The sequence below is a fragment of the Lepidochelys kempii genome, chromosome 1 (assembly GCF_965140265.1).
Source record: "Lepidochelys kempii isolate rLepKem1 chromosome 1, rLepKem1.hap2, whole genome shotgun sequence".
NCBI lineage: Eukaryota > Metazoa > Chordata > Testudines > Cheloniidae > Lepidochelys > Lepidochelys kempii.
In genome coordinates, this window is record NC_133256.1 from 236,007,476 (window position 1) to 236,020,621 (window position 13,146).

Sequence of the window (13,146 nt, forward strand, 5' to 3'; positions counted from 1 at the left end):
TACACAGCAAAACAGATTCAGCATAATTCCCTGCTGTTACAGATTTTTTGTTACCTCTGTAAAAAAGCTGGGGGGAGCCCACCTTACAATACTTTGCTCTACAGTAGTAATGGTCCAATGATCCAAACAATCTAATGGTCCAAAAGCGCACTACTATAATAAACAGCATTGGAGTATTTTGGACCACAAACCAGATCCTCAACTAGTCCAAATTAGCCTAGTCCTATTAGAATCAATGGAGTTAAACCAATTACATCAGTAGAGAAACTGGTTCCGTTAGCTTAAAAAATGAACCAGCTTTTTTTAATGGGCAGATGGGAGAGATAAGTCCACACATTTAAGTATAAGTTCGGGAAGCCACAAGTAAGATGTGGGACAGATCTGGCCAACATAAAATTCTTATTAGTTAGACTAAGCAGTCTCCTTTCCCTTCTAAAGTGATTTCTTATGGGCTGCTCGGTTCTCTTCTGACTGAAAAGACAGATTATTTTATACGAGGAGATTCTACAAGGAAGTAAAATTTAGAAGTTTTCCTCCCAACTAATCATCAAGAAGAGTCAATGGACTGTTTGTTTATAAAGGTAGCTTCCTCTTTAACATATAAAAGCATTACAGGAAAAACTGAGTGCCAAGAAAAATAATATTCCTGCCTGATTATCCACTGCCTCACATCATGTGTTGTTATTTAAGACCTGATCCAAAAGCCCATTAAAATCACTGCAATTCTTTCAATTGACTTCAGTGGGCCTGATCTAAAGCCCACTGACATGTGCAGAATGAGAGCCATTTCTCACGCACTTCACATAGGTGTGGGTGAGTACACAAGATGCAAGGCAGAGGACAGTCAAAACCAAGATCTTTAAGTCTTTCAACCATTCAAATTTGGCACATACCTCTGTGCTGTCTGCAGAGCTGTTTGCAGAAATGCTGGGCCAGACAGGTCCTGTGGTCAATTCTCTAGGAGGGTTTGTTAAGTATGTTTCCCCAGAGCTCACAAGGCAAGTTTTACTGTCATTTCTCCTTTTATCTTTCATTCCTTGTCCACTTGCATTGTCGTCTGAGAAAACGGGATGTTGATAGTCTATATGTTCAAAGCCTATATAGAAATTCAGATTTTTATTCTCTTTCTCCACATCTGACCCAAATTCATCTGTAGTTGGACTCAAGTTATTTCTTCCATATGGATCATAGTCATAAAGTGTTCCAATGGGGTATGTGGGGTAGGAATTCTCTACGGAGAGGTCACTACATCCGGATAGCAAAGAAGGTCTGAAGCCAATTGTTGGTGGCACCCTGACTTGCTGCCAGTGAGAGGTGGAGCTTCCAAAGTAAAGGTCCCTATGAGGAATTTGAGGTGGATTTACTCCGTATAAATGTTCTTCTGCTGCATCTGAGAAAAACTCCTTTTCTTCAAGGTCATGTGTATATGCTGGGCCATAAAAGGGTATTTCACTGCTGCCTTCACCAACTATTTGGTCAAGTCCTAGACTGACCTGGCTATCAGGATTAAAATGATACATAAAGGAAGACGCTTGGTCCTCAGATTGTCCTTCGTGTAACTCATCTTGTGTCAAAGGCATTTTCCAAAAGTACGCCATGCTTCTTCATCCCATGAATCTTAACAACACTCAGGGGAGAGTTGCCACAGTTTCAAAGTCACAATGAGTAACACTGCAGAATTTGAGCTGTATATTCACTGGAACAAAACAAAATAAAACTAGTTAAAATGAATTTAATGTGTTGTAAGCTGTACACGTAAATGACATTCATTTTAGAGTTCTCTCTACAGGGTATAAGATCCACTCTCTTATCTTGTACCTGGAATGAAACCCACCATATGAAACAGATGTAGAATGGTCCTTGGTTTCTGGACTGTTGAATAATATTTGTGGTCATTAGAACCAAAGATGCTCATTTCTGCAGTCTCCAAATAAGTTATTTTAAATTCCTTATCATTTTTACAGTTGAATAGCACATTTTAACCAAGAATCTCAAAGCTCTTTCACAATAGCCCTGTGAGGCTGGTCAATATGGGGGAAAAAAATTTTCAAAGGTTCAAAAGAGAGTTGGTGGTCTAATTCTCTTTTGTGCCTTTGAAAACCTTCCCTTATAATGTCCATTTCATAGAGGTGTATTTTGAGGCATAAAGAGGTTAAGTGACTTGGTCAATTTGGAGTTTATCATATCAATCAAGGCAAATATCAGTGAGCCAATTTAGCCTTTCCCCCGCCCCCCCCCCCCATATGACATATTATTAGAATGAGATCGGAAACAAGACCAGTAAACATATATTGACTTATAAGTATGGAGGGGGCACAACGGCAAAAGCAGTGTGTCTTCAAAACTTCAGAGTGCAAATGGCAGGGAATAGCAGCCACCACAAGCCATACACAATTGTGTTCCCTACTTTTTCAAATAGAAATAAAACCCATTTGATTTAAGAATGTAATGACTATTTATACTCTTCCTTTCAGAACAGAAATACTATTGAAATGAAAAGATCCCTTGTAAATTGCTGAGGCTGAAAACCACAAATAATTTTTTCAATATGCTGCTAAAATCTATAATGTATTAGCTTAGCTAATAATGCTGTGCACTGAAAATCTATATTATAGTAGGTTTCAGAGCAGCAGCCGTGTTAGTCTGTATTCGCAAAAAGAAAAGGAGTACTTGTGGCACCTTAGAGACTAACCAATTTATTTGAGCATAAGCTTTCGTGAGCTACAGCTCACTTTATCGGGTATTCAATATAACATTTTTAATTATTATTTTGATGAAACTCTATCTTGACTCAGACTACTCACCCATAATCAGAAGGAACAGGGAGGATGAAAATTGGATTGTTTGATATGAAAATCTCTAAGACGTGCTGTCTAGGGTTAGCTGTACCTTTGACCCTCAGTCTTTCCTTCGGCACCCCTTTCAAGGGACAGGACCAGCATATGCACTTCTCTCAGACTGAAATCCTGGAAGTCACCCCCATTTTTAGAGTGGGTCTCTCGGCTACAGCACCCATTTAGCAATCATGTTTCCACAGCAGGTCCAACTGGACTTGGCCCCTGCTATAGATTTCTCTTCAGGAGCTGTGCACAGTAGGTAAATGCAAGAACACCAAACAGCTTCTTCAAAAAAAAGTGTCTATCTGATTATAGCAATCAGAAAGAAAGGGATAAACATAACAAAAAGACCTACATGCATATTGTCTTACTTAAGGCTTGATGTACCTTACAAAGTTAGGATGACATAAGGCAGCTTATGTTGACCTAACTATGTCAATGTGTATAGCCTTGCTCCTGTCGATGTAAGTATAGCCTTACTACACCAGCATAATAACTCCACCTCCATGAGAAGCGTAGAGTTTCTGTTGGTGTATTTAGCTGTAGCTCATGAAAGCTTATGCTCAAATAAATTTGTTGGTCTCTAAGGTGCCATAAGTACTCCTTTTCTTTTTGCGGATACAGACTAACATGGCTGCTTCTCTGAAACCTGTGTAGACGTTTAGTTTCTTACATCAGCTGTTGTCTGGGCTCCTCACTGGGAGCCCTGCTCCTCTCCAGACTCCTGGCTTCCAGCTTCCTGCCAGGAGCACAGCAGCTGACCGGACTCTAGGACTGGATCTTGCCACTGGAGGTGAGAAGCCCCAGGGGGCAGCTGGGCTCCCATCAGGGAACTGCGTGGAGCTGAGAACCCTGGATCTCAGCCCTTTACACTGCCCCTCTTCAGTCAGTGGGGTGCTTCTGGTGAGGACACGCACCACCGACAGAAGGAGGGTAGTGTGGACATCACTGTAATTACTGCTGTGGCCGCAAGTTGACCCAACATAGGTCAATTTAAGATTGTAGTGTAGACATACCCTATGTCTTGAGAGGAATGATAGGCTTAGATATGCCTGATTCATCCCTGATAGTATCTCCACAGTCCTCTGGGGGAACATGTTACAGCCTGTTTCCCTTCAGACCTTATCCCTGCATCAGGGTTGAGGATTTTGACAGTTTCCAAGTTATTTGTTTAAAGATTTCTCACCTGAAGGGCCCTGGCTCAGTCCTAAACCGGGGGTTGTTTGTGCCCCTCCCTAACTCCCGCTCCCCCTGGACAGAAACAAAACAAGAAAAGGCCTTGACACCTGTATTTTCAGTTAAGAACCTGTGATTGAGACTGTCTAGAGCCATTGACTTTAGGTTCCTGCAGATGTGCAACCTACACACAGGATTGAGTTACTTCTTTGCACCCATATAGCAGACATCAAGCTAGTAAACAAACAGTAACCAAATCAAATAGACAAAGGATATTCATTAATTATACATGTATCTTATACCTCTTATTCACTAGAATTTAATTTGTAGCCTGATTAGGATTTGACAATTGAATTACCTGTACAAATTTTATCAAACCTGTTACTGAGCAATAAAGCAGTTACCATGGGAAAGTGATCTCTGTGACAGAGCTGGTTGAATTTTTTGATAAAAAACCCTTTGAAGTTGTGGGGGAGGGGAAGCCACTTCTTTTTAAATCCACCTTTTTCTAATGGAAAAAAGTCTTTCCCTCCTCTTTTCATTTTACAAACCTCCTTCCCTCTGCTTTTTTGAAGGGGTGGGGGAGAGAGAAAGGAAAAGAGAAAGGGAAAAAAATGTTAAGATTAAAATAATGTCCCCCAAAATTGAAATTTTTCATTTTGATTTTTTTCAATCAGAAAATTGAATGGAAAATTGTAGATTAAATATAATTTCACAGTTTTTCCATTCCCCACCCCCATATAGTTACTTTGTAGTCTACTAAGGGAAAAAAATACTACAAATACTTTTTTTTAAGCTCTCAAACATTTCAGTTTTTTTCTCTGCAGTTCGAACAATGTAAATGATGATGCACTGCGGCATAAATGTTTAATGGCATATCCTTGCAATGATCTGCATAACTCCTTCATGGCTTTGTCTCTCAAGCACAATGTAGCTACCCATAACCCATGCAATAAAGGTTTTATAGCCATCCCACTGCATCCTGTATCCTCCCTCTCATACACAGATATAGATAGATTTATAAATTTATTTATCTATATAAATATTTCCTCATTTTAGCCTTTTTGTGCAGCTCAGAAGGTGTAATACTAACACATTCTGCAGTGTTGGAACCAGTCTAAGCATTGTGCTAGAGTTTGGAGAGGGCGTAGCCACTTCTGCATTCCTGCTGTTCTCATTGGGCAGACAGTCCCCTTGGGATCGTTGCAATCTTATTTAAGTTAGAGCCAACATGAGGATGACGGAGCCTGAGAAACCCTGCACTAGGGAGGCTGACAAATCAGGTAGGGAATCAACTACCTGACAGACCCCAACTCTCCTGCAACAAGCAGTTCCTGGCTACAGCACAGGACCTGAATCACTGTGTGTTAACACATTAGGTATAGATGCTGTATATATACATACTACGTATTGATAGAGTAGACAACTGTAGACAAGTAGTTATAACTAGCCATTTAGACTGGAATTTCAGCTTTCCATATCTTGGGTCCTATTCAAGTCCTCGCTGTGCCTTTCAGGAGGTGCTCAGTTTCTGGGAGGGTCAGGCTCAGTATTTGGCCTACACCTACTCTCACTCAAATCCTTGTCAAAAGTTCCATTGATAAGTGTTAGGATATAGATATTCAAGCCTGTCTGTAAAGGCCTTATCTCTATGAATTTAGGTGTATTCTTATCACTTAGATAGTTATAGAGGTATACAAGAAAGAATAAAAATCAATGTCTGCTGGTGTAAGGGCCTTCTCTTACTGTGACAGTCTGAGGCCCTGTTCTTAGGCTAAGATCTTTGGCTAAGCAGCAGAGGCAGCCATAAGCTGGGAAGTGAGCGGTCACATCCTCACATTCCAATCTAGTCACATTGAAATAAGATGCTATTGGGCTGTTAGGAATACAGACATGTCCTGATAATGCCTATCACCTCCAGAGAAAAGGAAGTGCCTAAAAAATGTAAAAGGAAACTTAGTTTGATAGCATCCTGTCTGGCAAGAACTCACTTATCAATAGCTGGGATGTGAAATCCTCATTTCTGTGTTGTTCTATCATTGTAGTCCCCATTTCCCTCTTGTTTGTCTGTATAATCTCTGTCTGGTTCCGTGATTGTTTCCGTCTGCTGTATAACTAATTTTGCTAGGTGTAAACTAATTAAGGTGGTGGGATAAAATTGGTTAAATAATCATGTTACAATATGTTAGGTTTGGTTAGTTAAATTTCAGGAAAATGATTGGTTAAGGTATAGCTAAACTGAACTCAAGTTTTACTATGTAGTCTGCTGTCAATCAGGAAGTAAAGAGGGGGAAATGGGAACAGGGAATGGGGGTGGGGAAATTGGAATCAAGTTTTGCTAAGGGGGGAAATGGGAACAGGGACACAGGTAAGGCTCTGTGGTGTCAGAGCTGGGCAGGGGGACACTAAAGAAGGAAACTGGAATCATGCTTGCTGGAAGTTCACCCCAATAAACATCTAATTGTTTGCACATTTGGACTTCGGGTATTTTTGCTCTCTGTTCATGCGAGAAGGACCAGGGAAGTAGGTGGGTGAAGGAATAAGTCCCCTAACAATAAGTAGGGCATGTCCTTTATTATTGTTGCAATAATTTGTATTATAGTAACAGCACTGACAATGCCAAATGTTCAAGAAACAAGATTTTTTAAAAGAAAGAAGTTTGGCATTCATTTTATTCCCCTTATGTTTTTTGAGTTTCTATGGTTCATGTTTTTTAAGCTGTGCAATCAGGAGGATAAGACACTTCCTTTTTCTTTTAAGATGAAAGCTGAGGTTCTCACATAATTGCCTTGCTCCAGCGACTGGGATTTTAAGAAGAAGCCCCCCCACACACACACACATCAAATATCATGGAATTGGTGATAAAAAAAATATCACAGGAGTTGCAGCACTGTGTAATGTCCACAATGTGCTAAGCACTTTCCAAACATATTCAGATACTTTCCCTACTCTGAAGAGCTGATGGCAGAATCATTATATACATTGGAATCTCATGCATTTTGGGCTCAATCCTCTAATTTTGCTTGAACAGGGGAATGCAATATTAGGCATTTTGCTAACCTATATATTTTTTATGGCCTCTTACCTGAAGCGCATAGTTGTTTGGAAGCACATAGGACGTCTTATTTCTTTGTAATTCACAGGCATACTCCGATGAACTACATGGTTTCAGTTTCAAGGAGGCGTGAGCTTTCATTCCTGTTTAACACGTTTAGTTTGTTGATGACTCTTTCCCATTTCTTCCTCCAGGGAAATTTCAAATGATAATAAGGAGAAATGGGTTGCACTTTGTCTGTTGTCTTTCACATTATTCAGGCAACCCTAGTTTTAAAAGTACTGGTGAATGAACTTACACTGTTAAATATACTATAGACAGAAGACAATTCCTTCCAAACTGAAAGGAAATGGAAGTTCTTCTATACTGAAATAAGATTCAGAAATTTCACTATTCTCCACCTTCAGTAAGATCACACACAACTTTTAGGGTAATATACATTCCTGTTATTACACACACTGAAATGCTACACAGGGAAGAGAGGTTGCTTGGCACAAGAAGAAGCCTGTGAGAATTTTGGGAGGCGATAACATGAAGAGCACAATTCCTGGGTAGCACACAGCCTCTCTCTAAGGTGGCGTCCTGCTGCCCAGGGTGCAGAGCTAAATTGGGGAACCTCCCCTCTGCTGGGGTATTTCCCAAGGACTGGTTAAGCGAGAGCTTTGCAGCCTCATTATTTGCTGAGCTGCTGTAAAGGGGTTGCAGTGGAGGAGAGAATAAACTGTGGGTTTATCACTAACATATTCCCCTGCACTCAGGAACAGTTCAAGGCTAGTGCTGACAATGGTGCTAGCTTCCTCAAAGAGATACAAGGTGAGTCATAACCCAACCTATATGCAGCCCTGCACACTAGCCAGAATATTCAGCCCCATGCAGGGGAGCCCAGGCTGTTCTCCATAAAAAGGGAGTATCAGAGGCTGTTTGGGCCTTACTCCCCTCAGGGGGTTCCCAGAGCGACTATATGCCTCCACACTCATTGTGTTGCAGACCTGTGCCTTGAAGGTACAGACTATTTGGTTTAGGTGCCAATCCAGAATTCACATAAAACCGAGAGCTTAATCAACTCCATGATTCTTACAGGCACAAAAGTATCTGTGCAGAGGGTGAGAGTGCTAGTAAAAACTAAACCACATTTCAATTAGAAAAAGTTGTGCAGTATCCTTGAACACAATAGGATAAAATGCTTAAGGTTATTAATTATAGATATCCTATATCTGATAGCAACTGAATGGAATAAGAATTTGATAAACATTGTGGGGAAAATTCTGCCCTATGTTTGAGGCTGTCACTGAAATCAATGGAATTGAAAGAATTTATTGAAGGGCAAAATTTTGTCTTTAGGAGGTAGGTAGTATATTAGTTCTTATATGTTCCCAAAGCCCTGAATTACCCTATGCATACCACAAACTGATTTCTGGCATTTGTGTTGTACATATTACCAGTGTTTAAAGAAAAGAAAGATCACGGATTTTGGTGGCTGTTGTCACAGAACTTGACATTGTGTGTCACGGCCAGCAAGAGCGGTGGTCAGTGGTGAAGAGCTGGGGTCCATAATCACGGGATGGGAGTCAAAAGTAGGCTGGGACAGTTTACCGGGAGATCAGAATCAGGAGACAAACTTGAGATCAGAACTACAAATCAGTAACCAGAGTCAGGCTTCGCAAATCAGGATACCAAAAGGTCAGAGGCAGGAGACAAACCAGAGATCGGGATCACAAGTCAGACACCAGGAGTCAAACGAAGCTGGGATGTCAGGAAACAAGCAGAAGTCAAACAAAGACAGAATCATTCCTTTGATTTAGCTTTTCCTATTTGGTGTTAATTGTAAATGTGACAAAATCCCAGTTGCAAGTGAAGAGCTGATAAATGCTTTTTTTACCCCCTAAAATTAAATACAGGCATATTCTTCAAATTTATCCCATTCAGTAATGCTTCTCCAAAAGCTAGGTCCCCTGTAACTTCCACTCTCTGAAAGCAGGGCATCTGCATAGATTAAGACTGCGGAAAGGACTCTGAGTGTAAGATGTTCACAGAGGAAGTGTATTCAAGAATTTCTACAATCAGTGATGCCAGAAATCTAACTAAACACAGAGCTGATGAACAAACATCTGCTCCACTTCGCAACAGATTATATAAGTTGCTGTTCTTTAGTGCCACCTACTGTCACTGGCTCAAAACTCTGATGCAAAGAACATGATCCAGACAACACCATCACAGATACAGTGGGTAATTTTTTATTTGGGCCTTTGGCTACCAGGAATGCCATCATGTGTCCCATGGTCCTTCTCAGATGTGTCCCCTGTCTGAAGACCAACCTTTATGGAAGAGCTGAGACACTGCTTTGTAAGTGATGTGATACCACTGCTCTTGGATCAGTGCTTCTAAGGGTATGTCTACATTGCAATAAAACACCCATGGCTGGCCCATGTCAACTGACATTTGCTTGTGGCACTTGGGCTGAAGGGTGATAAAACTGCAGTGTTGACATCTGAGCTTGGGCTGGAGCCTGGCGTATGGGACCCTCCCGCCTCGCAAGCTTCAGCCTGAGCCTGGACATTTACACTGCAATTTAATAGCCCCACAGCCCACGTCAGCTGACATGGGCCAGCCATTGGTTTTCTATTGCAGCGTAGACATACTGCATGTATCACTGCATGTGGGGCAGTTACTACATATTGGCAAACTCACATAGACAAAACAGGGGTTTTATTTGCTGGTGAACATGCAAAGTTATATTACCAAGAAGTGGCCAATTGCCACCGTGATCACTCTGATTATGTTGTACTCTTCCCCCTATTCTAGAGACTGTTTAGATTGTGAGCTTCTTAGGGCTGGGATCATGCTTTCTTCACTGTTTGATAAGGGCTTAGAAGAATGTGGGCACTACTGGAAATAACTAACAACAAGAAAAATGCAAGGACAAACAGATACAATATTATGGTGCATCATTGATGGAGTGATTCATCACCCACTGAAGTCAATAAGAGCATTTTGCATGAAGGGGAAAAAGGGAGCTTTGACTTCCGAGAGCTGCTTTTCACTCTCAGTCACTCTAGTGAAGAGCCACAACCTTCATTTTTCCATGGCACTGGCAAAGAAACAGAATTTGTACAGGTTTCAGAGTAGCAGCCGTGTTAGTCTGTATTCACAAAAAGAAAAGGAGTACTTGTGGCACCTTATGCTCAAATAAATTTGTTAGTCTCTAAGGTGCCACAAGAATTTGTACATTTCACTTTATGAGGAAAAATGTTCCAGATATTTCTTTCACACACAGCCCTAAATACAAAGTAAGTCACCAAAGGCACCTATTATTTTTGAACCGTATGGCTTATTGTAGCCAGACAGCCAGCCCCCGCCCCAGACCAGCATTGCTGGAAACACAGGAGGAAGCCGGAACAGGGCACTTAACATATATTCCAGCACAGCCTTTGAAGCTGTGAAAAGCACAGGTGTGCTGCTACAATGTGCCTCTGGGAACAGATACAACGATTAAGCTCACAGCAGGCAGAGGCCCTGTGACAGACATGGCTCTTAGCCCCTACTAAATAGCGTGATGCACACACACCAACATCCTAGGTGGGAAAATATTTACCCTGATAAAAGAAATGTCCAGTAGTCGACACTTATTGTTTCTCTCCCTTGCAAGTGTAAACTACTCTTGCGAAAGCTGGCGTCACCCAGACAGACCAGCCTCAATTTGGCATAAGAAAGGAGAAAGAGAATAAAGGAGTATAGAGGTATAAGTAGGGGACCTACAGCACCATGATTTTGGAGTGCTTTTCACTATCTATCTGCTGGTCAGATAAGTGACAGCCTCCCAAGGCTTCTGCAGCTAAGAGGGTCCCTAAGCCTTGTCCCTTATTCGTCTTTCCGCGGAATTGAGTGACCGATCCTGGCTTGGCACCGCTGGAGTCGAGAGATGCAAGGAGGGTAAGAAGCACCCACACCTGATCTCCTATCTTTAGTGTACACATATTTTGAAATAGAGCTCTATACTTTGTTTTCTTTCTTTGGGATTGTGGCTTCAGTTTTGTAACTTGTTTGTGTGTGTAACATCTCTACATTTAAATAAGTAGGCACTAGCAATTTTGTAACCACATGATTAGAATCTAGCTTAATAAATTTTGGTAACCATTTGTGCATAAGCCTGACTTGTTTTCTCTGGTTTACTGTAAAGCAGCCAACACAATTAAAGAACCTCAGCCGTTTTGGCTCTAAAGCCTGGCCATTAGGTGAGAGCACTAAGAGCCTAGCGTTGGGTTGTGCCACCTCCACGGGGCAAACTCTTGGGGCACCTGCCAGTCAATCCTGGCTGCCCGCTGCGAAGGAGCTCTGAGCTCTAGCAGTTAAAGTCACGGGTGTGGAGAGGCTCTTAGTGCTGCCATTGGGGCACCTGTCAGTCAGTATTGACTGCCTGCTGCGAAGGAGCTCTGAGCTCTAGCAGTTAAAGTCACGGGTGGTTAGGACCTTGGGGCATCCGTCAGCCTAGCCCGGGCTGCCTGCCACGAAGGGAAAGTGCGTCCTAGTGGTTAAAGTCACGGATGGTATAAACGGGCATAGCTGGCACCTCACCAAACATCCCTGGCCGTCGGCTAACACTTATCAAGGGCATACTCTGCATGTACAAGGTTGCTGAATTAGTCATGACTGAATATTAAGAACAATGGATTTTAATCTCTTTTTTTTGCATATCTATGTACCTTGATCTCTTAAAAAGGGACAGTAGCTGTCAAGGTTCCTCCCCCACTCTGAACTCTAGGGTACAGATGTGGGGACCTGCATGAAAAACCTCCTAAGCTTATCTTTACCAGCTTAAGTCAAAACTTCCCCAAGGTACAAAATATTCCACCCGTTGTCCTTGGACTGGCCGCTACCACCACCAAACTAATACTGGCTACTGGGGAAGAGCTGTTTGGACGCGTCCTTCCCCCCAAAATACTTCCCAAAACCTTGCACCCCACTTCCTGGTCAAGGTTTGGTAAAAAGCCTCACCAATTTGCCTAGGTGACTACAGACCCAAACCCTTGGATCTGAGAACAATGAAAAAGCATTCAGTTTCTTACAAGAAGACTTTTAATAAAGATAGAAGTAAATAGAAATGAAGAAATCCCCCCTGTAAAATCAGGATGGTAGATATCTTACAGGGTAATTAGATTAAAAAACATAGAGAACCCCTCTAGGCAAAACCTTAAGTTACAAAAAAGATACACAGACAGAAATAGTTATTCTATTCAGCACAATTCTTTTCTCAGCCATTTAAAGAAATCATAATCTAACACATACCTAGCTAGATTACTTACTAAAAGTTTTAAGACTCCATTCCTGGTCTATCCCCGACAAAGACCAGCATATAGACAGACACACAGACCCTTTGTTTCTCTCCCTTCTCCCAGCTTTTGAAAGTATCTTGTCTCCTCATTGGTCATTTTGGTCAGGTGCCAGCGAGGTTACCTTTAGCTTCTTAACCCTTTACAGGTGAGAGGAGTTTTCCCCTGGCCAGGAGGGATTTCAAAGGGGTTTACCCTTCCCTTTATATTTATGACAGTAGTTCTTATTATACAGAGTTGTTTTTCTGGTAAAAATGACTACAGCTTTAAAAGATCAGATTGTTGAGAAAGTAAACACTGAAATGCAAAGCAGAAAATGACCACAAACATCCTTAAATATGCAGTTAACACAACAGTGGCACGCAAGAGAACCAAAACGTAGCTTTAACTAAATGCAAGTAATCCACTATTTAAGATCATACGTTTCAGGAAGAGATGGGCCCAAGCAACAAGGTTCAGATCAAGAGTCAAACATTCCCAAAGTTCAGGGATTTTTGGCTCTAGAGTTCTGGTTCAGGTCTATCTCAAATTCCAATCTGCTTTAATTTTCATTTCTCTTACCTTATGTGGTTTTCTACTGTGTTTTCTTATGTTGTTCCTTCCAGATGACTCATTCCAGTGTGTCTGCTCAATGGCTTCCTGTGAAATTCAGCTATGCCATTCTACAGTACTCAATGGGATTTGTTGACCTTCAGTAAATTCCTCTTATCGTGTACTGTACAAATACAAAACCATGATTTTGTGATACCAG